Here is a 25,026-nt window from a genome sequence, read left to right as displayed (position 1 = left end):
TCTTGGTGTGCTTGCAGGCTTTGAAGAACAAGCTGCCATGAATCCTACAGCTACAAGGAAATGAACTCTATTAACTTCAGTGAGCTTAAAACTAGATCCTTCCCCAGTCAAGCCTCCAGGTGAGAATTCAATCCTGGCTGGCACCTGGATTGCAGCTTACAGAAGACCCAGCTAAGGCCATGTCTGGACTTTAAATCCACAGGAACTGCAAGGTAACCAATGTGTGCTATTTTAAGCTATTAAGTTGTGGTGATTTGTTACACAGCAGTAGAAAGCTAATACTGTGGAGTTTGAATCCTGTCCTGCCTGGTCCCATGCCTTGTCCTTTCTCTGCTAAGCTATATGTTTCCAAGTAGAGTCCAACTATACTGTACTGCTTTAGATGAAGGCACTCAGGGTCAGATGCAGGCGGCCAAGGACACAGTGTTTGTTATCAGCAGAGTGCTGAATTGGAAATTCTCTTCCACTGAAAATTTAAGGAAACTAACTGAGGGGTTTGTGACAAACTTGAAAGCAGGAGTTAAAGTGGTTCTGCAGAAGCAGTTGCCGTTAATGGTGTTAAAAATGACCAGAAGGCAGAGAAAGATCAAGATAAATGATATTGTTTCACAACATAGAGACCTTTGGAAAATGAGAAAAGGATGGTTTCTGTGGTCTAAAGGGAGATAAATTAGATTATGTCAGGGAGAAAATGATGAGGTGCTCAGTTTAATGTTTATAAGAATGCAGACATTTGAAATCTTAGGAAACTGTTATTGGAGACTTAATATGGCTTTTTACTTGTAAATCATACCTTTTTATAAAACAGTATATTAGAAAATATGATAGCAATTATGACTACATAAATTCTTTTCATTTAACTGAAGCCCATGGGGATATCACACAATTTTGAAAAAAAAAGCGACCTGTTCTTCATAAGAAATCCCCAATAGACCAGAGCAAAAGTTACTCTTCCTCACATGTAAATTTCCAGAATTAGATGGGAAATATAAGCAGCAGAGATATGGGGTTAGGGATCTCGGAACACCTGTCAGATGGGCACTAGGTCCCACAGGGGTTCTTGTCATTTAGTACAGACACACTATCATTATTTCAGCAGAGTGGGAAGACCTGTTCTAACATGGAGCATCTGGGAGTGGGGTATGGAAACCACCACTCTTAGGACCAGAAAAACGAGTGTGAGACTCCAAGCGAACCACTGCTACAAACTCAGAAAGATTGTAGCCATTTTAAAAAAATTGTTATCTTGATGTCAACGGCAAAACAGTGAGGGTATTTACCTTTTAAACCTTCTTCAAATAGGTAACTTTCATGTTCTTCTTGACATGGGCTAAAATTTACCCAGTGGGCATTTTATTAAAAACTAACGGCCTAGACTGGGCGTGATGGCTCATGCCTGTAATCTCAGCACTTTGGGAGGCTGAGGCAGGTGGATAGTCTGAGGTCAGGAGCTCAAGACCAGCCTGGCCAACATAGTGAAACCCTGTTTCTACCAAAAAATATAAAAATTTAGCTGGGCATGGTGGTGGGCACCTGTAATCCCAGGTACTAGGGAAGCTGAGGCAGGAAAATCGCTTGAACCCAGGAGGCCGAGGTTGCAGTGAGCCGAGATCGTGCCATTGCACTCCAGCCTGGGCAACAACAGTAAAACCCCATCTCAAAAACAAACAAACAAACAAACAAAAAACTAATGGCCTAATCCTAATGTTTTCAAAATGGGCAGAGTTGTCTCATCAATAGAAATGGTTTATAGGATTTAAAAGTAAATGGAAAAGTATTATGTGTCAATGTGTCCAAGAATAAGAAAGGAAGGTTAATTGCACATTCAGGGGGAATCTAGTAGAAGAGAACCTAGAAAGCAAAATTGAAACAGCTTTTTTTTTTTTTAAAGAAATGATAACTTTATTTATATACATTCTTAGATAGCCAAAGTGATGGTAAACATTTAGATTTTTCTTTTATTTTAGTTTCAGGGGTACTTGTGCAGGTTTGCTATATTGAAGCAACTTTTATCCTCTAGTAACCTGTGGCTATGAGTCTATTTTTGTGAATTGTTTTAAGTGCTACATCACTGATACTGTTAATGGCACAGTATGTGGAAAAGCACAGACATTGATAACTTCGTGTTGAAATAGGATTCTGAATAGTTGGGAAGGAAATACAAAGAAGTCTTTGAAATACTTTAACCAACTTATTTCACTTATGTTTTTCTTTTAATGTATGCATAAAAGTACTATATGATAAAAATCTGTGTCTAATTAAACTTAAATGATACATTTCAATAAATATAATTAAAGTTTCAAAATAATAAGGAAATGTTATTGTTGAATTCATAGCTATTTTTCTTCTTAGTAGTACGGAAAATAATGTTACCCCTGTAAATAGATTACATCTTCAATTTGATGATCAAATAAGTTCAGTACTTAGGATTTTTCTCAGCATTAAATAACAGAAATCTTTTTGTAGAAAGCAAACTAAGGTCCAGGAGATTTGCTTGTGTCTTCTTACAGAGAACTGTTTGATACAGGCAACCAGGACTGTATGAGAGGCTGGAAATGTATCTATCAGTACTACTTCTCTGTAGTAAAGACTTTTTTAAGCTCATTTATGATTGCACAACCTAAATAACCATACATGGCTGGGCCTGGGAAAGGCAGAAAGGCAGACAGGTGAGTATTTGCCTGAACTGAGTGATATAGGGCACAGTGCACTTGTAGGAGGAGGACGGGGATTGAATGAATACCAGAGGGCAGTTATTAAGGCAAGAAGAACTCTGGGGTTTAATCAGCAACATTTATTATAAGGTCATGAACAAATTTTATCCAACTCATGGGTCAATATCCTACTATTATAACAGGGATTCTATTGACACTTAGGGTGGTGACATCTTCATGGAATTGCTGATGTCTCTAATTTTTGCAACTGGATCACTTGGCACTCATTTGCAGTTCCTTCCAAATGTAGACTCTAGTTCCTACCTGGTTCAGAATGCGCAGGACAATGACTAGGGCTCAGATAAAATGTCTTGCTGTCAATCCCATGTAGACCTTGGTGCAACTGTATTGTTTTTGCCTGGTATTCCATTTCTTGCTTGTTAAATCGCAAGTAGATCCCTTAACTGGGTTCCTAAGACCAAAAGACAGTGCTTTTCACCTACTACATACATGCTGCAAATATTTTCTCCCAGTTTGCCATCACATATTTCTGAAATGCAAAATATATATTTGAATATCATTTATTTTTTAACACAATTATACATAACATAGAATACATATAAGCTATAAAAACCACATATTTATGTAATTAAATATATTGTTATTATCTTTTATCACATCCAGATTTGATAAATGAATAGAACCTTTCCTTATCCCTGGTGGGTTATGGAAGAACCCTTCCATGTGTTCTAGTACTTGCATGGTTTCATTTTTAACACTTATTTCTCAAGTCAGTTGGAATTTCTTATTTTGTATGGTGCAAGTTAAGGATCCAATTTCATCTTTTTTTCAAATGTCTTTGTTTTTGCTTGTTTTAGAGTCAGGCTCTCTCTCTGTCACCCAGGCTGGTGTGCAGTAACATAATCATAGCTCCCTGCAGCCTTGAACTCTGGGGGCTCAACCGATCCTCCTACCTCAGCCTCCTGAACTGTTAGGACTACAGTTGTATACCACCATGCCCAACTAATTTGTTTGTTTGTTTGTTTTTTGTAGAGATGGGGAAGGCTGTTGGCGGGGGAAGGTCTTGTTATATTGCCCAGGCTGGTCTTGAACTCCTGGGCTCAAGGGTTCCTCCTGCTTAAGGCTCCCAAAGTGCTGAAATTATAGATGTGAACTACTGCCCCTGTCCTCAAATGGCTTATTTTGAATTTTTTGCCCCAGTAATGTAAGACACAATCATCATCATACATTACATTCCCATTTTTTCTTGTATCAATTCCTGGACTCTGTATTTGATTCCACTGGCCCGTCAGTCTATTCAGGTGCCAGCACCACATTGCTTTAGTTATGGAGGCTTCAAAGTCTATTTTCATATCTGGTAGGATTTCACTTCCTTATGGTTTTTATTTTTCAATATTGTCATAGCTATTCTAACATTTTATTTTTTCCTATTGATTTTAGTATTGACTGGTCTAGCTCCATTAAAATGCCTGTCATTTATTTATTTTTGATCATGTTAAGTTTCTAAATCAACTGAGGAAGAACTGATATACTAATGATGGGTTGAATCATCCTATCCCAAAGAGCAAAGGATGTCTTTGTGTTTATTCAAATCTTCTTCAGTAGTATTTTAAAGTTTTCCTTATAGAGGTTTTGCAAATTTCTTGTTAAGCTCATTCTTAAGTATTTTATATTTTATTTTCTTGCTGGAAATGGGGCTCTCTCATACATTATATCTTCTGATTATTTTTTGTATTGAAGGCTACTGTTTCTTGTATGTTAATTTGACAGTCTGCTTTATTACTTAACTTTTGTTTAGTCTACTTTCTTTCTCTGTACTATCTTTCTATAATATTTTGAGTTAAATGAACTTTTGGAAGATAGTCTGACCTCAAAAACACCATTGTTCTTCAGGAAAAATACATTGTGACTTTTAGAACACAACCCACACATAAAAATAATTGCTTGAATATTTTATCTATGAATAGAAAGAAATGTAAAAACACCATATGTTATTTATTTATTTATTTACTGGAGACAAGGTCTCACTCTGTTGCCCAAGATGAAGTGCAATGGCACTGTCATAACTCACTGCAGCCTCCATCTTCTGGGCTCAAGTGATCCTCCCACCTCAGCCTCCTGAGTAACTGGGACCACAGGCATGCACCACCATGCCTGGCTAATATTTTTGGATTTAAAAAATAGAGACAAGGTCTTGCTATGTTGCCCAGGCTGGTCTCAAACTCCTGACCTCATGTGATCTACCTGCCCCAGCCTCCCAAAGTGCTGGAATTACAGGTGCGAACCACTGTGCCCAGCCTAAAAACACTATATGTCATTTTAAAAAACTGTATGGCATATGTGCCACTTAATTTATATATTAATATTATTTTATAGTTTGGATTTAGTGCTATTCCTTTGAATTTTTTTTAACTATAGTCTTGTTGTTAAACAAGAATGTGATTAGAGAAATTTGATATTTCCTTTAAGGAAAGACTTTCTTCATTTTTTTCACATTAAATGATATATTAAATATTCTGTATATTTAAAGGTTTTTCCAAGTTTGTTGCATTTTTGCAGTCTGGGTAATTCCATTTGCTAAGGCAGCACACTTATTTAGTGCACAATAAATGCTTACCTGAAATATTTTAGGTTTGCTTTCTTCACCAGCTGCTGAGATATAATCTTTTTCAACTCAGCATATTGATTTTATGGCCCCTATCATAGCATCCCAGGTTTGGGAAACACCTCAAGAAGCAACTAGTCAGGATCCCTGGCTCCATAGAGAACCAAAGAATTTCACATGAAGATATCCTGCAATTTTTTTCAGAAGCACATTTTAGTGTTTAATAACCCATAATATTCTCAGATTTTTTTCCCGTTATCTATATTAAATAACCGAGGGTGCACAGATTTTGAATTTTAGTTCTAAATGACTGGAATAAATGATCTTTTCTAGGAAAACAGACCTCCACATAGGATCTGAAGAAGTGTTGTAAAATAAATGGAAAATATGACCTCTCTCGCTGGAGTAAGAGATTTTCAGTTAAGTGCCCATTTCCACAAAGTGTTTGTGCTGTAGTAAGTTGGGCGATTATCATCCATTGTCTTGGACTCAACCTTCTTGGACTCTCATGAGTAACATTAGCACCGGGATCCAAACTGACAGCACAAGATGAACTATGACACGGAGTCCAAAGATTGTAGTTGTGCTGTCAGGGTGATGGGCTATGCACATGAACAGGCACTCCAGGCATGTGTCAGTAAGCACACTGGGTCGAAGCGGACAAGGACAGGCTGACTTATGGTGTCCCTTGTGCTTGTGCTGTCTGAGCAGAAACTCCCTCCATCCCTCAGCACCACTGTGAGTCTCTTCCAGGGAAGGGTCCCCTATTCTTTTGCTTATCCTCTAAATGCTGGTTTGTCTGATGGTTGACCTTGACATGTCTGATGCTATCTGATTGTGGACAGTCATATCTTCGCAGGAATAGGCAGAAATTCTAGTGACTGGATAGCATGGTGGTTAAGGGAGCAGTGCCATTCACCACCTGATTCCAACCCAACAGGAAGAATCATGGGCAATGCGTGTGGACAGTGTCTGGGAGAACCTCCCGAACACGTAGCAGACTTTCTTTTTCTTTTTAAAAATAAATGTTATTGTGTATATTTGAGGTTTACAACATGAGGTTATGGGATTCCTGTAGATAGTACAATGGTTACTATAGTGAAGCCATTGAACATAGCTATCATGTCATATGGTTACTTGGCATGTGTGTGTGCAGTAAACAAAGGCTTGTTGTCCTAAGCTGCTGGGATTTTTTTGGTTGTTTCTTTTTTTTTTTTTTTTTTTTATTTTAAGTTCAGGGGTACTAGTGCAGGTTTGCTACATAGGTAAACTTGTGTCATGGGGATTTGTTGTACAGAATATTTTATCACTCAGGTATTAAACCTAGTACCCATTAGCTATTTTTCCTGATCATCTCCCTCCTCCCACCATACACCCGCAAAGGCCCCAGTGTGTGTTGTATCCGTTTATGTAACCATATTGTTTCTTACTGTGGTGTGACTTTGACTCTCCTGACCAATGCAATTTTGAATCACAATTGGAAGGTGCTGCATCTTCCGCTTTTTAAATTTAACATTATGTCAAAAGCATATGGCAATATTTTAAACTAATCGCCCTTTTAAAATGAGGTAAGAGTCCCTTAAGTTGATGCATCATCACTGACTCAACAAATTCCTTACGGTCAATTATTTAGATTTCATCTCCTCTCCCAATTCATAGAACTTCTTCAGATTAATTTTCAAGGATGAGTTATCGATTTTAATTAAATTATAAATTAACATATTTCTTCCTAGTCTCAAAACACGTACAAGTTTGAACATCTGTAGTGGGTCACGCCGAGTGGAGCCAATGCACTGTGCCTAACAGATGAACTTCACAAGGGTTGTAAATGTGCCATTGAATACAGGAGATAGGCCTATGCCAAGCACCGTGCTGGAGTCTGTAGGTTCACCATCCGGGGCTGGGGCGCTAGTCTTGCTTTTTGGCCAGAGAGGCCTGGGCAGTGAGTCGTGCGCCGTCACTGGTTTCTCATGGCAGCCGCTCCAACCTGCGTGCGCCCTCCCTGATGCGCCCTGCTAGTCGCTCTGCAGGACTCCTGCCTTGTGCGGAAGCTTCCTTAGGGCTGCAAAGACTGGATGCTCTGAAGGATCTGATTGGCACTGGAGGAAGGGAGGCATTACCGTCCCCTGTGAGAGCCCGACCAATGGGAGCTGGAAGCGGTGGGTACCCTCCGTAGATATCTCTTGCATCATGCCTCAGATAGACGGTTTGAAGATACAGTCAACTTGTCATCAAAATGTGTCCCGTCCCCCAGTCATGCACTCTCTGGGTTCGCCCTCCCTCCTTCCCTGCCTTTCTGCATTTCCCTTCACTCCTGCTTCACTGGGATTGAGCTCCTCTCAAACATTTTGGCTTATGAAGATTTGCTCAGGCTTTGTCTTCTAGGGAAGCTGGCTATACAAATTACTATTATTTGAAAAGACACTGGAAAAATGAGGGGAAAAAGAGCTAAATTACTCTTTTTTTGTATTAGCCCTTTGACACTACACTCACTTTTTTTTTTGAGACGAAGTCTGGCTCTGTCACCTGAGCTGTAGTGCAGTAGCACAATCTTGGCTCACTGCAACCTCTGCCTCCCGAGTTCAAGCGATTCTCCTGCCTCAGTCTCCTGAGTAGCTGGGATTATGGCTGCCCGCCACCACACCGGGCTAATTTTTTGCATTTTTAGTAGAGACGGAGTTTCATCATGTTGGCCAGGGTGGTCTGGAACTCCTGACCTCAAGTGATCTGCCCGCCTCGGCCTCCCAAAATGCTGGGATTACAGGCGTGAGCCATCGTGCCCGGCCTACAATCACTATTGTAACATGGCTAAATATATTGCAAAAGAGGCCAAAGATCCTCATTCAAACTCATATTAACTTTATATCAACAAAAAGCTTTGGGGTTTGCACAGCTCAGCTCACAGAGGCTTTTTAAATATTCATAAGCACTAGAGATATACTTTGTGCATGTAACTGGGATACCTTGAGCAGCGGCAAAGAGGGAGAAAATTATAACCTTTCAGGAGACGGAAAAAATGGTAGATATGTTGGATAATGATTAGGCGCTAGGGGAGACTACTTGTATCTACTACATTTTTTTTAACTGTTGCTCTAACAAGATATGTAATTATAAGTAGAAAGTGGAAGTAGTATATCTTATATAAACTAATAAAGAAAATATATTAAATATAAAAGACACAAATGTAATGCATTTTACCAATGGTTTTAGGCTCCTCAAACAAGTAGTTCATTTATTTAAAGTTTATGGCTGAAAAGTATATCTAGGAAGAAGTGAAAATCCTCTATAATGTGTGTCCTGAAAACTTAAGTCTTTTAAATCATGTGTACAGTTACAGCAGGCAAAACTATTTTTGTGTTATGCCCTTGAATAGTTCTTGCTCACCAATCATTTAAATTGTGTAGCTTTCACTTCCGTCCTTGTCATGACACATTAGGGTGAGGATGTGTGATGTACCTACCCAAGTGAGGCACTGTAGAACATGTCTCACTGTTTTGCCGCTGAGCAGATGAGAAGCTGGGTATTCATCCACCACTGTCCGTCTGTCATTGACTGAGTGCTGTTTCCAGAATCACTTACTCTCTTGCTTTGGGTGTGGGCACAGTGTTCACACATCAATATCAAGCTGGGCAATGGATTTCTATATTTCTCAAACCCTATCATCCTATCATTCTGGTGGGTGTGTTCTGTATTTCTGAAAAAGCCATTTCTTTCCAAGGGCTTTTGTGGGATCCTCTGGGAGCTCAGCTTCTTAGGCTAGAAGTGCCAGGGAATTACTTCACCAAATTCCCCCTTCTACTGGGGCTGCTGGTAAGTACCCTACCTCCTCCTGTAAGATACTGTAAAATTTGCAGGCATTTGTTTACCCTAATGCTACTCAAAATATGCTTTGTTTTCTGGTGCAAACACTTTATAGTCTTGTTAAATTAAGTTTAGCCTAAGGCTGTGTCCTCATGGATTTTAAGTTCAGCCTTAACATTACTCTGTATATAGTGAACTGTAACTTAACTAGATATGGAAACAGTCTGTAAACTACTCTTGTACCAATAAGCTAGTTTCAGCCAATGAAAGGTGGCCAGCTGTTCCAACCAGGTTCAAATAAGGCAAACACTGAGCTGTAACCAATCCAGTTGTTTTTGTACCTCACTTCTGCTTTCTGTACATCACTTTCCTTTTTCTAATCATAAATCCCCTCCAAGCATGTGGCAGCACAGAGTCTCTCTGAACCTATTCTGATTCTGGTGGCTGCTCAATTTGCAAATCATTCCCCAACAGATGGTATCAGAAGTGGGACCTGCAGTGGGGCATCTAGCAACCCCCAGGAGCATTGAGTGACCAGGCATGGGACCCACCTGGTCCCATGGGACCCAATGGGCCCAGGGTGTCCATTGTTCTCTTGAAGCAACTGAGAATTGTGGGTAAGTTTTCTCTTAGATTCTGAAGCTCCATGGAGTTCTGTTTTGAGTTCTTCCTTTATAGGCATCCTTGGGCATAGACGTGGCTATTTGGTATCCAGGATAACTGGGGAAGACAGGAAGGGTACCTGTAGTCATAGTTTCAAAATTATTTTCAGTAATTCATAATCTTAAAGTCATCTTATGTTAAATTAAGTAATAGATAATCATAAAATGGCTGAGTCATTTCTAAATAAGTTAAAATACTGAAACATTAATTATTAAACATAAATACAGGTTAACATATGTTGTTATCTTATTTTCACATGATATAGAACAGCTACATATATTTAGATCTGTTAAACAAAAAAGTGAGAAGCATAGCTTTCAAAAAATTATAAAGTGGTTTTCATCTTCAAATAGTTTTATAAAATAATTCAAAATTACTTCCTAGGGTTTTCACAAGCAATTAGGGTTACTAAGAGTTAAAATTGTAGTTAATATATGTAATTAAAACTACTAGATATAAAAGAAACAATTCTGTATACAGAGTATATAAAAACAGCAAGATATATTTTTGGTAAGAAAAGTTATAAAAGCATAAAAAATGTGCATTTGTCAAGAACATATAATTTTGTCCAGTTCAGAAGTTACTTAAAAGTCATTTCAAATTAAAAGAATAAAAAATATGTAGGTAAACTAAATAAATATAAAAAGTTGGAAATTATCTCAACTATGATCATTTTAAAATAGTTTCCACAGTTAATTCCTTAACTTTGATGCATTTCTAGTCTATTGTTGAAGGACTCAAATGTATTTCGTATTTCCTTCAATGAATTCTCTAGCTGTAGAATTTCTATTCGGTTCCTTTAAAAAATCTATCTTCTTGGTAAATTTCCTATTAATATCTTGAATTATTATTCTGATTTCTTTGTGTTGTTTTTCAGAATTCTCTTGAACCTCATTGGGCTTCTTTAAAATCAATATTTTGAATTCTTTAGCTAGGATTCTGAAAATTTCTTTTTTATTAAGGTTTATTGCTAGAAAATTATTGTGTTTCTTTGGAGGTGTCATATTTCCTTGTTTCCTGTTTCCTGTTTCATGTGTCCTTATGTTGACATTTGCACATCTGATAAGACTCTTTCCTGGAGATGTATCTTGGTGTTAGTTGGGTGGCATACTCCCTTTGATTCTGGGTACATGCAGTAGTGTAGTCTCTGATTTCTTTGGCTGTAAACAGTGTTAGCGGTACCTGTGATTTCCTCAGTGGGCTGGGTGGCAGTTTTAGTGAAGGCTGTGGTAAAGCTGTGCTGGGTACTGTGATGCCAGTGGGCCAGTCTGCAGGCCAGTGGTGGGCTGGGTGTGCCTATCTTTGTGTCCCAGGGCAGTGTATTCTGGTACCTGTGTTGATAGCTACCAGCAGGCTGATTCTCGGGCTTCAAGGTGGCTTGCTTGGATTCTGGCAGTGGCAGCAGTAGACTGAGCAGGGGGGCAAGTTCTTAGGGCCTCAGAAGTCAGTGTGGCATGGGCAATGTCTGCAGCAGTGGTGAGATGATTCTCTGGATCTGCAGTGGTGTGCACTGATGTTGGTGGTGACTGCGATGGGCTGAGTGGCCCACTCTGCAAGTTCGCAGATGGTGCTGGCAGGTAGGTGCCAGCTGTGTTGGTAGCGATTGGGAGTTTAGGAGCAACAACCTCAGGCCCCTGGGAAGAGGGATCAGGTGCCCAAGTTGGCGGCTTGAGCAATCTCCAGGACCCTGGGCTGTGTGCTCTGTCTAGGGAGGGTGGGGGGCAAGGCTGGGCTGGGCAGGCTTGTGCTGAGGCCCTCAGTGATGAGAATCGGCACTGGTCATGGGGGCTGGGGATGGTGCAGTCCTCAGCCAGACAGAGTACTTGTGTGAGGGGTTGTGGCAGCTGCACTTAAGCCCTGCCACTGGAGAAGGTGGAGCTGTCCTCAGTGAGCACAGCCCAGTCCAGCAGGTGGAAAATGCACATCCCGCTCACACTCCGGTCTAGGCAGGGTTTGCTCTCCAGCTCCAGCAGCGGTATCCTGCGCCTAGCTCACACTCCCACTCCAGCTGCAGGAGCCCTCACCCAACTGGCGACCAAGCCCTCAATTTTGCTGTAGGAGGTTATTTCTTGTCATTAAGAGTTTCAAAGCCAAACATAATTTAAAAAAGGGAAGCAGAGGCTGCTGTGTCATTCGTTTGCTCTGTAACAAGAACCCAGTGGGAGCCCAGCTACTATGGCATCTAAAAGTAAAAGCTCTTGGCATCCTAAGCTGTGGCCAAATTCTGCCATTCCTTTGGCTTTTAAGCCATGGAAATTGATTTTAGATCCTCAGGGTTAGAATTACTCACCCCGTTCACAATATTATAATTCTTTAAAAAATGTTTTGTGTGGTTGCACTAGAGTTTGCAATGTACATTTATAACAAAGTACACTTAATATTAAAATGCTTCATAGGTAGTGCTGATATCTATCAGAGTTTTCCCAATTCATCTCTTCCTTATAAAATTACTGTCATTAATTACACATATTCATATAATATAATCATGCAATATGTTGTTTTTGTCAGCTTAAAAGAAAGAAGCCTAAGCATAAAATGTAATTTGCAGAGTATACTCGAACCAAAGTGAGGACAGCTGCCTGGGACACACTTCCAAGTGGCCTTGGGGAGTGCTCTGTCACCTTTGTTACAAGCAGGTTTTTAAATGCAAAAGGGAACAAGTAATGGGCTGATACAAAGTTGTTTGACAAGAAGTCTCATAAGAGAATTTACTTTTACCTCTACATATGATTTATCTTTTCTTGATGGTTTCTTTACGTAGACTGAGTTTCTGAATATATCATTTTATGTTTCCCTGAAGAAATTTTTATAGAGATATTTTTTAAAAGCAGATTTAGGTTCAGAGCAAAGTCAGACAGCAAGGACAGAGAATTCCCATATACCCTTCACTGCCACACGTACATAGCCTCCCCACTACCAATATCCTGATCCAAAGTGGTATATTTGTTACTGTCAATAAACTTTTGTTGACTTTCACTGCTCAATATCACCAAAAGTTCACAGATGACATTAAAGACCATTCTGGGGTTGTACATTTTATGGGTTCTGACAAATCTGTAATGACATGTATCCATTATTATAGTGTCATGCAGAATAGTTTCACTCCCCTAAATATCCTGTCTTCTGCCTATTATCTCTCCCTTTCCCCTAGTACCTTGCAATCACTTATATTTTTACTGTTGCCACAGTTTTGCCTTTTCCAGAATGTCATACGGGTGAGACCATACAGTATGTAGCATTTTTAGATTGATTTCTTTCACTTAGTAATATGCATTTCCATTTCTTCTATGTCTGTTCATGGCTTGATACTCATTTCTTTTTAGCACTAAATAATATTTCATTGTCTCAATGTACCAGAGTTAACTCATTCATTCCCCTGCTAAAAGACATTGTAGGAGCCAAAGAAAGCTTCCCCTCCAGTCTCTGAAGGTTCACTGAAAAGTCAACTCACAAAAGGAGATTATTAGGAAAAATGGAATCAAATTTATTAATATGCACATAAAGGAGAACCATAGAGTGATTACCTCAAGCCCCAGTGCAGTTCAGAAACTTATATACCATCTTGAGGTTACTGAAAGAATGGGGGCTTGGATTATTGTGAAACAGATCATGGTGGCAAAATAGGTTATGGGAGGGGGAGAAGAGAAGGCCTGGCTAGCAAAGGTGGACTCGTTATGTAAATACACTCTCACAGATGGCAGTCCTCAGAAAGAATAAATGGTAAATGTTTCTTTCAGTTGCTTAAAGGTGTCAGACTCTCAGTTTATCATTCCTAGATCCAGACAAGGAAAGGCCTCAGAAAAAGCCAGGCTGCATCAATGCAGATCTCTACAAAGCAAATCTCCCCTACAAAAGACAACTTTTCATTTCTTCTTGTACCTTCAGCCTTTCTTAATATCTATCTTCAATGAAATATATTTTAGGGTGAAATATTTGAATTTTCTTCAACATCTGGGTTGCTTTCCAGTTTTGGCAATTATTAATAAAACTGCTGTAAACATGTATGTGCAGGTTTGGAGTTGGACATACATTTTCAGCTCCTTTGGGATCAATATCCAAAAGCATGATTGCTTTATCTAGTACTAAGAGTAAGTTTAATTTTATAAGAAACTGTTGAACTGCTGTTACAGTATGTTCCTAGCCAACAGGCAGAATGGACTCCCTGTGGCTAACTGAGGTGATCAAAGTTAAAACAGAATGAGGTGGCCATGTCTGGGTGAGGAAGCTGTTATGTATTCTGTGCTCGCAGAAAAATGTTGTAAACATGTCACAAGACCTGCCTTTCTACAATTAAGCCAAATCAGTTCTTGTTGGCAGTGCTGAGATAGACTACAGCTGGAAATTCCCCAACTTACTTCAAACAAACCACCTGGTCCCAACTGACTGACCATCTGGAATCAGCCAATTAAGAGAGACTGGTGATTTGGGACTTAAAGGTCCCCCAATCAAGATTCTGTTCTCATTCCCCTGACTCCTCTCTCCTGCCCTGCAAGTTTTGCCTTTATCATCACTCATTCTCTAACCTCACCCCCTCAGGGAAGGCTTTCATTTTACAGTGGGGGCTGTATCTCCCCAGTCCACAGATTTTTTTTTTTTTTAAGAAAATAAAACTCTCCTTTTCTCCTCTGCAGATACCATGGTCTTTTGTTAACACTGTCTTTCAAAGTGGCTGCACCATTTTGCATTCCCACCAGCAATGAATGAGAATCCTCATTGCTCCAAATCCTTGCCAGAATGTGGTATTCTCAGTGTCCTGGATTTTTGCCATTCTAATGGATATGTAGTACTACTTCACTGTTGCATTACCTCTCTACTTACATTACCCATTTGTCCTTGCATTTTGTCTACTTCTTCCGTTAGAGTCCTTAACATATTAATTATAATTACAGTTATCTTACATTCCCTGTTTGATAAATCCAAAATCTGGGTCTTGTCTGAGTCTAGTTCTGATGCTTGCTTTGTCTCTTCAGACTGTTTTTTTTTAATGCCCTTGATATGTCTTGCAACTTTTTTCTTGAAAGCCAGACATGACGTATGAGGTAATGGGAACTGAGGCGAATAGGCCTTTCCTGTGAGGTTTTATGTTAATCTGTTAGCGGGATGGGTTGCATTTAATATTTGCTGCTGCTGCCAGGTGTCAGAGATTTCAATTTCCTATAGTACCCTTGTTTTCTGTCTCCTTTGTATTCTTGGGTTTTCCCTAAAATCTCTTTCTAAATAGCATATTGATGGAAATCAAAATATTTAACCTCAAGATATACTTCTTTGACATATTTTGAGTTGACTGTTCATATGGCCTGCAAACAGAAGTAGCCCTGAAAAGCTGTCTTTTATGGGGGAGATTTGCATCTGTAGAGAATCAGCATTGATGCAGCCAGGCTTTCTCTGAGGCCCTTGTTTGTCTGGCTCTAGGAAAGATTAACTGAGAGTCTGACACCTTTAAAGTTATGAAAGAAACATTTCCCATCTATTCTCTCTGAGGGCTGCTGCCTATGAGATTTCATCAATATAAAAAAACTGCCTTTGCTAGCCAGGCCTGCTCTTTCCGCTCCATAACCTGTGTGGCCACTATATCCTAACTTACCATCATCACCTGTTTATGGCCATGCGCTGAACCCCCATTTCTTCTGCAATTTCAAAATGGTAAAGAAGCTTCTGTATCCCAGTGGGGCATTGGGATAATCACTCTGTGGTTCTCCCCATGCATGTTAATACATTTGTATGCCATTTCTCCTATAAATCTGCCTTTTGTAAGTTGATTTTTCAGTGATCCTTCGGAGGGCTAAGGGAATCCCTTAGCCCCTACATTGTGCATCTTGTAGCTTTTAAAGCTGAAATCCCCTGATATTATACTGAGGCCTTATTGATGTGGTGGTAAGGTGCAAGGGGAGGGTAAGTGTTTTATAATTCTGTGAGTAAATTCAGCCTTTCAGTGTGCCTATGTCCCTGGGCTGTGTACCTTGAGAAATAAAAGTATAATTCTAAGCCCCCAATCAACTGAATGTGCCATCTCTTGGCTAAGGGAACCTGAGAGTAATCTTGAAAACAGTTCTTGGCCATGACAGGTTGGGAGGGGTCAGACACACCTTGTTACACTTCCTCCCTAGCTCAACATGATTAGGATCAGGCTTTCTTCCCTAAAGACCTAACAGAAACCAGCCCTTTCCAGAGACTCCATGTCTGATATCAACCAACCACCTGATGATGCCCCTTCTTTTTTGCCTGATGAGAAACCATTGACCACAGAGTCATTCTGGCCATACTACAGAGATTGCACAATGAGGATTTTCATGTCCTCTGCTTTACCTTTTGATGTCGGATGCCTGAAAACACCCTTGAATCATGCTAATGCCACTACGTTTTCACAGGACCCATGAAGGAGCATCAAGCTCAGCCTCAGGTGTGTATGTTTCCCCTTTTATAAGTCTTCATGACTCCTATAGCTTATCAAATATGTATATTTGGAAACCCTACTCAGCAAAAATTCTGTTCCCTTTGCCCCTCCTGAGAAGTATAGAGGCTATGCTTCCCAACCTGTCAGAATGGCCAACCTGCCAGAATGGCCAACCTGCAGGCTGCAGCCCTTTATGAGAAATACAGTTCTCCTTTCCAAGTTTATGAACCTTGTCTTTCTTCAGTTGATAACTTCTCAAGTCTTAGTTTCTCTCCTCCTTAAGTGAGATAGAAAGGCTGGAATGTACGGGAATTGGGTTATTTCCCTTCTCTCCTCTCAGATGAGGCTTTAGTAAAGTTTTTCTGTATGGATTGGACTTTGCTATGGGGAAGGCTCTAGAAATATTCCAAAATGGTTATTTCCTTATCCTCTTCCTGCCAGAAACATGAAGGGTTTTTCTTGGCTCTTCAGCATGAGAACATGGTGGGGTTCCTAGAGGTAAAACCCTTGAAAAATGGGTCCCCCTAAGGCCTAGATACCAGGAATCTCTCCCTCTCATTTTACTTCTAGCACTTCCTCAAGGTTATTGTTTAAGTGTTCCTACCAGCTTGTGGCTCTATTGGCATTTGAACCAGATAAGCTGATCTTGACTGCACTTCCCTATATGCAGTTGTCTCTTCAGATTTTGGGCTGGCAATTTTCCCTGTGAACTGAAGGCAAAAAAGAACTTCTATTTGAGGAACACAAGTCCTTTTAAAGATCTGGCCCAGGGAGAGATTAAAATGAGACAGCAAATCATACCTTACTCCCCCACTTGAGTTATGTATTCATCTCTTGAAACTGGTTGTGATTGTCCCAAGTAGCTATAAATTAACCTAATAGGCTGGGCTCCGTGGCTCACGCCTGTAATCCCAGCACTTTAGAGGCTAAGGCGGGCAGATCACCTGAGGTGAGGAGTTTGAGACCAGCCTGGTCAAGATGGTGAAACCACGTCTTTACTAAAAATACAAAAATTAGCCAGGTGTAGTGGTGTGCGCCTGTAATCCCAGCTACTTGGGAGGCTGAGGCAGGAGAATCGCTTGAACCTGGAAGGTGGTGATTGCAGTGAGCCAAGATCGCACCACTATACTCCAGCCTGTGTGACAGAGAGAGACTCTATCTCAAAAAAATAAAATAAAAAATAAATTAACCTAATAATGCCATACAAGACACTATAAACCACACCCTATAGCTTAAGAATGTATAGCCAATCACTAATCAATATTATTTCTATAAACCAACGAGAATTCCTGGCAAACAATCTTGTATCAGCCCACTCATTCTCTCCCTCTTTTTTTTTTTTTGGCTTTTAAAAATCCACTTGTAACTGCTGCTAATAGGACTGTGTATTCAGGGAAACTAGAATGTATGTTCTTTGGTTGCAATTGGCAAGATTTGCACAAATAAATTTCTTCTTACTTATATTAATTTTGCCTCAGCCTCTTCTTTTGTAAACCAAAAATGAAATTAAAAGCCCCTGACCAACGGAATGGATCCTTTCTTTTGGCCAAAGACATTCCAGAGTAAAACTGGAAAACTAGTTCAGGCCACAATGGCATGGACAGGTTGGACATGCGTCATTACACTCTCCTCCCTTTGGAATTCAGGCACAATTAACCAGCATTAACAGTAAAACAGAGATCTTAAGAGTGACAAAACAGACTCTTTGTAGCACAAAATATCAAATTCCAACCTGGCTCTAATATAGCATCATATGATAGGTAGCAGACTCTGAAAGAAGTTGAAGTATTTCACTCTGAAATATATTCCTTTGACATATTTTGAAATAGCACTGCAAAGCTGTCTCTTGTGGGGAACGTCTACATCCTATTGAGAATCTCCCTTTGTTTTCAGATCGTTTCTTGATGCAAGAGAGATTTAACTGAGTCTGACACATTTTTAGGTCTGATAAGAGACATTTATCATCTATTCTCTCTGAAGCCTGCTAACTGGAGGCTTCATTGACATAATAAAAACCATAAGGTCTCCACAACCCCTTATCTCAACCCAGACACTCCTTTCTGTTGATTCTAGGTCTTTGGATAATATCTTAACTCTTTCAATCAATTGCCAGTTAGAAAAATCTTTGAATCCACTGATGACCTGGAGGCATGCCCCTACCCTGCTTCAGGTTTTCCTGCCTTTCCTTACCAAACCAATGTACATCTTACATGAATAGATTGATATCTGCCTGTAACTTCTGCCCCCTGAAATGTATAAAATCAAGCTGTAACCCAACCACCTTGGGCACATGTTCTCGGGACCTCTTGAGACTGTGCCTTAGGCTTTGGCCACTCATAGCTGGGTCAGAATAAATCCCTCCAAATATTTTACAGAGTTTTACTCTTTTTTAATAGGAGGAGGTTTAATAGGCAGAAGAGAGGAGAAAGAGAAACAGCTCTCTGTCTATATAGAGAGGGGTCTCCTAGTGGAAAGGACTGGCTGGTGGCAAATTTGCTGGATTTTATAGTCCCCCTTTTTTATCAATACCTTTTAGGTTGACTATCTGGCATAAGTCAGCAGGATTCAGAGTGACCTCCCCAACCATCTGAATGTGGCATTTGGTACCAGCATGACCATTTGTCTTCAGAAGTCCCACCAGTTGTCGCTGGTCAGTTCTCCTGAATTTTGACCTCTCACATTTTGGTCTTATTTGGGCTTACTTGGTCCCATTTGGACCTCTTATTTGGGCTGTTTCTCTTTCTCTTCTCTTCTGCCTATTAAACCTCCTCCTTGGTAATTTTACCAAGGCTTTAACTGGAATGGCATATTTTCAAATATGACCAGACTGCTTTGGGGAATGCAGGTTGAGTTTACAGAGCCAATAAACAGCCTGTACCTTGTTTACATGATTCCTTTACAAAGTTTCTATTCTTGCAGTAGGTAAAGAGTGTTATCTTCTGACCGGCCCAGGATCCTCAAGTTATTGTGGCACCTTGAGAAGATAGGAATTCGCTCACTTTGTACAGGTATTACAGACAGTCTAATGAAAAGTCTTTCACTTGGTTAGCCTCAAGGGTTTTAAAAGTCTCATCTGAAATTTCCTATGAAATAAGTCCCAGCAAAGCCAACTTTAAAATAACCTATATGGCCATTCTGTATTCTTGTTGCACTTTATGCAAATAAGCAGGCCAAGTATAATAAGACTAAAACTTGTTTTGCAAATAAATCGGTCCTGCTAAGATCATCTTTGATAAAAATGGAGAATTGGTAAAAGAAAAAAAGTATGTTTCAGAAGGAAGTTATAGTACATCTATTGTTAGCTTATAGCTTTGTTTGTTATTCTTGAGTTTTATTATTTGTCTACAATTTGGAGTAGATGCTGAATCACTTCTTGGCAACAACAAATCTCTATAAAAGATCCCAGTTTAATTTTCTTTATAAAAGAACACAGTTTTAGTTGATGCCCTGATGAAATAGATTTTGTTGTTGTTGTTGTTGTGGCACACAAATCCTCTTTTGATTGTGCACTATGTTTCTACTATTTAATTTTTTATTTTTTAATTTTTTTATTTTTTATTATTATTATACTTTAAGTTTTAGGGTACATGTGCACAATGTGCAGGTTAGTTACATATGTATACATGTGCCGTACTGGTGTGCTGCACCCACTAACTCGTCATCTAGCATTAGGTATATCTCCCAATGCTATCCCTCCCCCCTCTCCCCACCCCACAACAGTCCCCAGAGTGTGATGTTCCCCTTCCTGTGTCCATGTGTTCTCATTGTTCAGTTCCCACCTATGAGTGAGAATATGCGGTGTTTGGTTTTTTGTCCTTGCGATAGTTTACTGAGAATGATGATTTCCAATTTCATCCATGTCCCTACAAAGGACATGAACTCATCATTTTTATGGCTGCATAGTATTCCATGGTGTATATGTGCCACATTTTCTTAATCCAGTCTATCATTGTTGGACATTTGGGTTGGTTCCAAGTCTTTGCTATTGTGAATAATGCCACAATAAACATACGTGTGCATGTGTCTTTATAGCAGCATGATTTATAGTCCTTTGGGTATATACCCAGTAATGGGATGGCTGGGTCAAATGGTATTTCTGGTTCTAGATCCCTGAGGAATCGCCACACTGACTTCCAAAATGGTTGAACTAGGTTACAGTCCCACCAACAGTGTAAAAGTGTTCCTATTTCTCCACATCCTCTCCAGCATCTGTTGTTTCCCGACTTTTTAATGATTTCCATTCTAACTGGTGTGAGATGGTATCTCATTGTGGTTTTGATTTGCATTTCTCTGATGGCCAGTGATGGTGAGCATTTTTTCATGTGTTTTTTGGCTGCATAAATGTCTTCTTTTGAGAAGTGTCTGTTCATGTCCTTCACCCACTTTTTGATGGGGTTGTTTGTTTTTTTCTTGTAAATATGTTTGAGTTCATTGTAGATTCTGGATATTAGCCCTTTGTCAGATGAGTAGGTTGCGAAAATTTTCTCCCATTTTGTAGGTTGGCTGTTCACTCTGATGGTAGTTTCTTTTGCTGTGCAGAAGCTCTTTAGTTTAATTAGATCCCATTTGTCAATTTTGGCTTTTGTTGCCATTGCTTTTGGTGTTTTAGACATGAAATCCTTTCCCATGCCTATGTCCTGAATGGTAATGCCTAGGTTTTCTTCTAGGGTTTTTATGGTTTTAGGTCTAACGTTTAAGTCTTTAATCCATCTTGAATTGATTTTTGTATAAGGTGTAAGGAAGGGATCCAGTTTCAGCTTTCTACATATGGCTAGCCAGTTTTCCCAGCACCATTTATTAAATAGGGAATCCTTTCCCCATTGCTTGTTTTTCTCAGGTTTGTCAAAGATCAGATAGTTGTAGATATGCGGCATTATTTCTGAGGCCTCCGTTCTGTTCCATTGATCTATATCTCTGTTTTGGTACCAGTACCAAGCTGTTTTGGTTACTGTAGCCTTGTAGTATAGTTTGAAGTCAGGTAGTGTGATGCCTCCAGCTTTGTTCTTTTGGCTTAGGATTGACTTGGTGATGTGGGCTCTTTTTTGGTTCCATATGAACTTTAAAGTAGTTTTTTCGAATTCTGTGAAGAAAGTCATTGGTAGCTTGATAGGGATGGCATTGAATCTATAAATGACCTTGGGCAGTATGGCCATTTTCACGATATTGATTCTTCCTACCCATGAGCATGGAATGTTCTTTCATTTATTTGTATCGTCTTTTATTTCCTTGAGCAGTGGTTTGTAGTTCTCCTTGAAGAGGTCCTTCACATCCCTTGTAAGTTGGATTCCTAGGTATTTTATTCTCTTTGAAGCAATTGTGAATGAGAATTCACTCATGATTTGGCTCTCTGTTTGTCTGTTATTGGTGTATAAGAATGCTTGTGATTTTTGTACATTGATTTTGTATCCTGAGACTTTGCTGAAGTTGCTTATCAGCTGAAGGAGATTTTGGGCTGAGACAATGGGGTTTTCTAGATATACAATCATGTCACCTGCAAACAGGGACAATTTGACTTCCTCTTTTCCTAATTGAATACCCTTTATTTCCTTCTCCTGCCTAATTGCCCTGGCCAGAACTTCCAACACTATGTTGAATAGGAGTGGTGAGAGAGGGCATCCCTGTCTTGTGCCCATTTTCAAAGGGAACGCTTCCAGTTTTTGCCCATTCAGTATGATATTGGCTGTGGGTTTGTCATAGATAGCTCTTATTATTTTGAGATATGTCCCATCAATACCTAACTTATTGAGAGTTTTTAGCATGAAGGGTTGTTGAATTTTGTCAAAGGCCTTTTCTGCATCTATTGAGATAATCATGTGGTTTTTGTCTTTGGTTCTGTTTATATGCTGGATTACATTTATTGATTTGCATATATTGAACCAGCCTTGCATCCCAGGGATGAAGTCCACTTGATCATGGTGGATAAGCTTTTTGATGTGCTGCTGGATTCCGTTTGCCAGTATTTTATTGAGGATTTTTGCATCAATGTTCATCCAGGATATTGGTCTAAAATTCTCTTTTTTCGTTGTGTCTCTGCCTGGCTTTGGTATCAGGATGATGCTGGCCTCATAAAATGAGTTAGGGAAGATTCCCTCTTTTTCTATTGATTGGAATAGTTTCAGAAGGAATGGTACCAGTTCCTCCTCGTACCTCTGGTAGAATTCAGCTGTGAATCCATCTGGTCCTGGACTCTTTTTGGTTGGTAAGCTATTGATTATTGCCACAATTTCAGATCCTGTTATTGGTCTATTCAGAGATTCAACTTCTTCCTGGTTTAGTCTTGGGAAGTGTATGTGTTGAGGAATTTATCCATTTCTTCTAGATTTTGTAGTTTATTTGCACAGAGGTGTTTGTAGTATTCTCTGATGGTAGTTTGTATTTCTGTGGGATCAGTGGTGATATCCCCTTCATCATTTTTTATTGCATCTATTTGATTCTTCTCTCTTTTCTTCTTTATTAGTCTTGCTAGCTGTCTATCTATTTTGTTGATCTTTTCAAAAAACCAGCTCCTGGATTCATTGATTTTTTGAAGGGTTTTTTGTGTCTCTATTTCCTTCAGTTCTGCTCTGATTTTAGTTGTTTCTTGCCTTCTGCTAGCTTTTGAGTGTATTTGCTCTTGCTTTTGTAGTTCTTTTAATTGTGATGTTAGGGTGTCAATTTTAGATCTTTCCTGCTTTCTCTTGTGGGCATTTAGTGCTATAAATTTCCCTCTACACACTGCTTTGAATGTGTCCCAGAGATTCTGGTATGTTGTGTCTTTGTTCTCGTTGGTTTCAAAGAACATCTTTATTTCTGCCTTCATTTCGTTATGTACCCAGTAGACATTCAGGAGCAGGTTGTTCAGTTTCCATGTAGTTGAGTGGTTTTGAGTGAGATTCTTAATCCTGAGTTCTAGTTTGATTGCACTGTGGTCTGAGAGATAGTTTGTTATAATTTCTGTTCTTTTACATTTGCTGAGGAGAGCTTTACTTCCAAGTATGTGGTCAATTTTGGAATAGGTGTGGTGTGGTGCTGAAAAAAATGTATATTCTGTTGATTTGGGGTGGAGAGTTCTGTAGATGTCTATTAGGTCCGCTTGGTGCAGAGCTGAGTTCAGTTCCTGGGTATCCTTGTTGACTTTCTGTCTCGTTGATCTGTCTAATGTTGACAGTGGGGTGTTAAAGTCTTCCATTATTAATGTGTGGGAGTCTAAGTGTCTTTGTAGGTTACTTAGGACTTGCCTTATGAATCTGGATGCTCCTGTGTTGGGTGCATATATATTTAGGATAGTTAGCTCTTCTTGTTGAATTCATCCCTTTACCATTATGTAATGGCCTTCTTTGTCTCTTTTGATCTTTGTTGGTTTAAAGTTTGTTTTATCAGAGACTAGGATTGCAACCCCTTCCTTTTTTTTGTTTCCCATTTGCTTGGTAGATCTTCCTCCATCCTTTTATTTTGAGCCTATGTGTGTCTCTGCACGTGAGATGGGTTTCCCGAATACAGCACATTGATGGGTCTTGACTCTTTATCCAATTTGCCAGTCTATGTCTTTTAATTGGAGCATTTAGTCCATTTACATTTAAAGTTAATATTGTTATGTGTGAATTTGATCCTGTCATTAAGATGTTAGCTGGTGATTTTGCTCATTAGTTGATGCAGTTTCTTTCTTGTCTTGATGGTCTTTACATTTTGGCATGATTTTGCAGTGGCTGGTACCGGTTGTCCCTTTCCAAGTTTAGTGCTTCCTTCAGGAGCTCTTTTAGGGCAGCCCTGGTGGTGACAAAATCTCTCAGCATTTGCTTGTCTGTAAAGTATTTTATTTCTCCTTCACTTATGAAGCTTAGTTTGGCTGGATATGAAATTCTGGGTTGAAAATTCTTTTCTTTAAGAATGTTGAATATTGGCCCCCACTCTCTTCTGGCTTCTAGAGTTTCTGCCAAGAGATCAGCTGTTAGTCTGATGGGCTTCCCTTTGAGGGTAACTTGACCTTTCTCTCTGGCTGCCCTTAACATTTTTTCCTTCATTTCCACTTTGGTGAATCTGACAATTATGTGTCTTGGAGTTGCTCTTCTCAAGGAGTATCTTTGTGGCGTTCTCTGTATTTCCTGAATCTGAATGTTGGCCTGCCTTGCTAGATTGGGGAAGTTCTCCTGGATAATATCCTGCAGAGTGTTTTCCAACTTGGTTCCATTCTCCCCATCACTTTCAGGTACACCAATGAGACGTAGATTTGGTCTTTTCACATAGTCCCATATTTCTTGGATGCTTTGTTCTTTTATTTTTATTCTTTGTCTCTAAACTTCCCTTCTCGCTTCATTTCATTTGTTTCATCTTCCATCACTGATACCCTTTCTTCCAGTTGATCGCATCGGCTCCTGAGGCTTCTGCATTCTTCATGTAGTTCTCGAGCCTTGGCTTTCAGCTCCATCAGCTCCATTAAGCACTTCTCTGTATTGGTTATTCTAGTTATACATTCTTCTAAATTTTTTTCAAAGTTTTCAACTCCTTTGCCTTTGGTTTGAATTTCCTCCTGTAGCTTGGAGTAGTTTGATCGTCTGAAGCCTTCTTCTCTCAGCTCATCAAACTCATTCTCCATCCAGCTTTGTTCCGTTGCTGGTGAGGAACTGCGTTCCTTTTGAGGAGGAGAGGTTCTCTGCTTTTTAGAGTTTCCAGTTTTTCTGCTCTGTTTTTTTCCCCATCTTTGTGGTTTCATCTACTTTTGGTCTTTGATGATGGTGATGTACAGATGGGTTTTTGGTGCGGATGTCCTTTCTGTTTGTTAGTTTTCCTTCTAACAGACAGGACACTCAGCTGCAGGTCTGTTGGAGTTTGCTAGAGGTCCACTCCAGACCCTGTTTGCCTGGGTATCAGCAGCGGTGTCTGCAGAACAGTGGTTTTTCGTGAACCGCGAA

The 25,026-nt window shown here is 39.6% G+C and overlaps 1 long non-coding RNA gene across 6 annotated transcripts in view; it reads left to right on the top strand.

The window, feature by feature from the left end:
• Nucleotides 1-15: 15 nt before the first annotated feature.
• Nucleotides 16-25,026, top strand: part of LOC101145457 (uncharacterized) — a 36,918-nt gene continuing 11,907 nt past the window's right edge. Inside the window, exons 1-4 of one of the 6 annotated variants that reach the window (XR_010134976.1) lie at nt 16-212; nt 9,556-9,698; nt 16,113-16,144; nt 19,058-19,146. This is a non-coding gene — a long non-coding RNA (uncharacterized lncRNA). Of the gene's footprint in view, nt 213-9,030; nt 9,091-9,555; nt 9,699-16,112; nt 16,145-19,057; nt 19,147-25,026 lie in introns of those variants that run through there. The other 5 variants (XR_010134977.1, XR_002006977.4, XR_002006976.4 and 2 more) reach the window with 5 other exon arrangements.

Source organism: Gorilla gorilla, chromosome 7 (assembly GCF_029281585.2).
Source record: "Gorilla gorilla gorilla isolate KB3781 chromosome 7, NHGRI_mGorGor1-v2.1_pri, whole genome shotgun sequence".
NCBI lineage: Eukaryota > Metazoa > Chordata > Mammalia > Primates > Hominidae > Gorilla > Gorilla gorilla.
The sequence above is the reverse complement of the archived record's forward strand: the minus strand, read 5'-3'. Positions and strand labels throughout refer to the sequence as shown.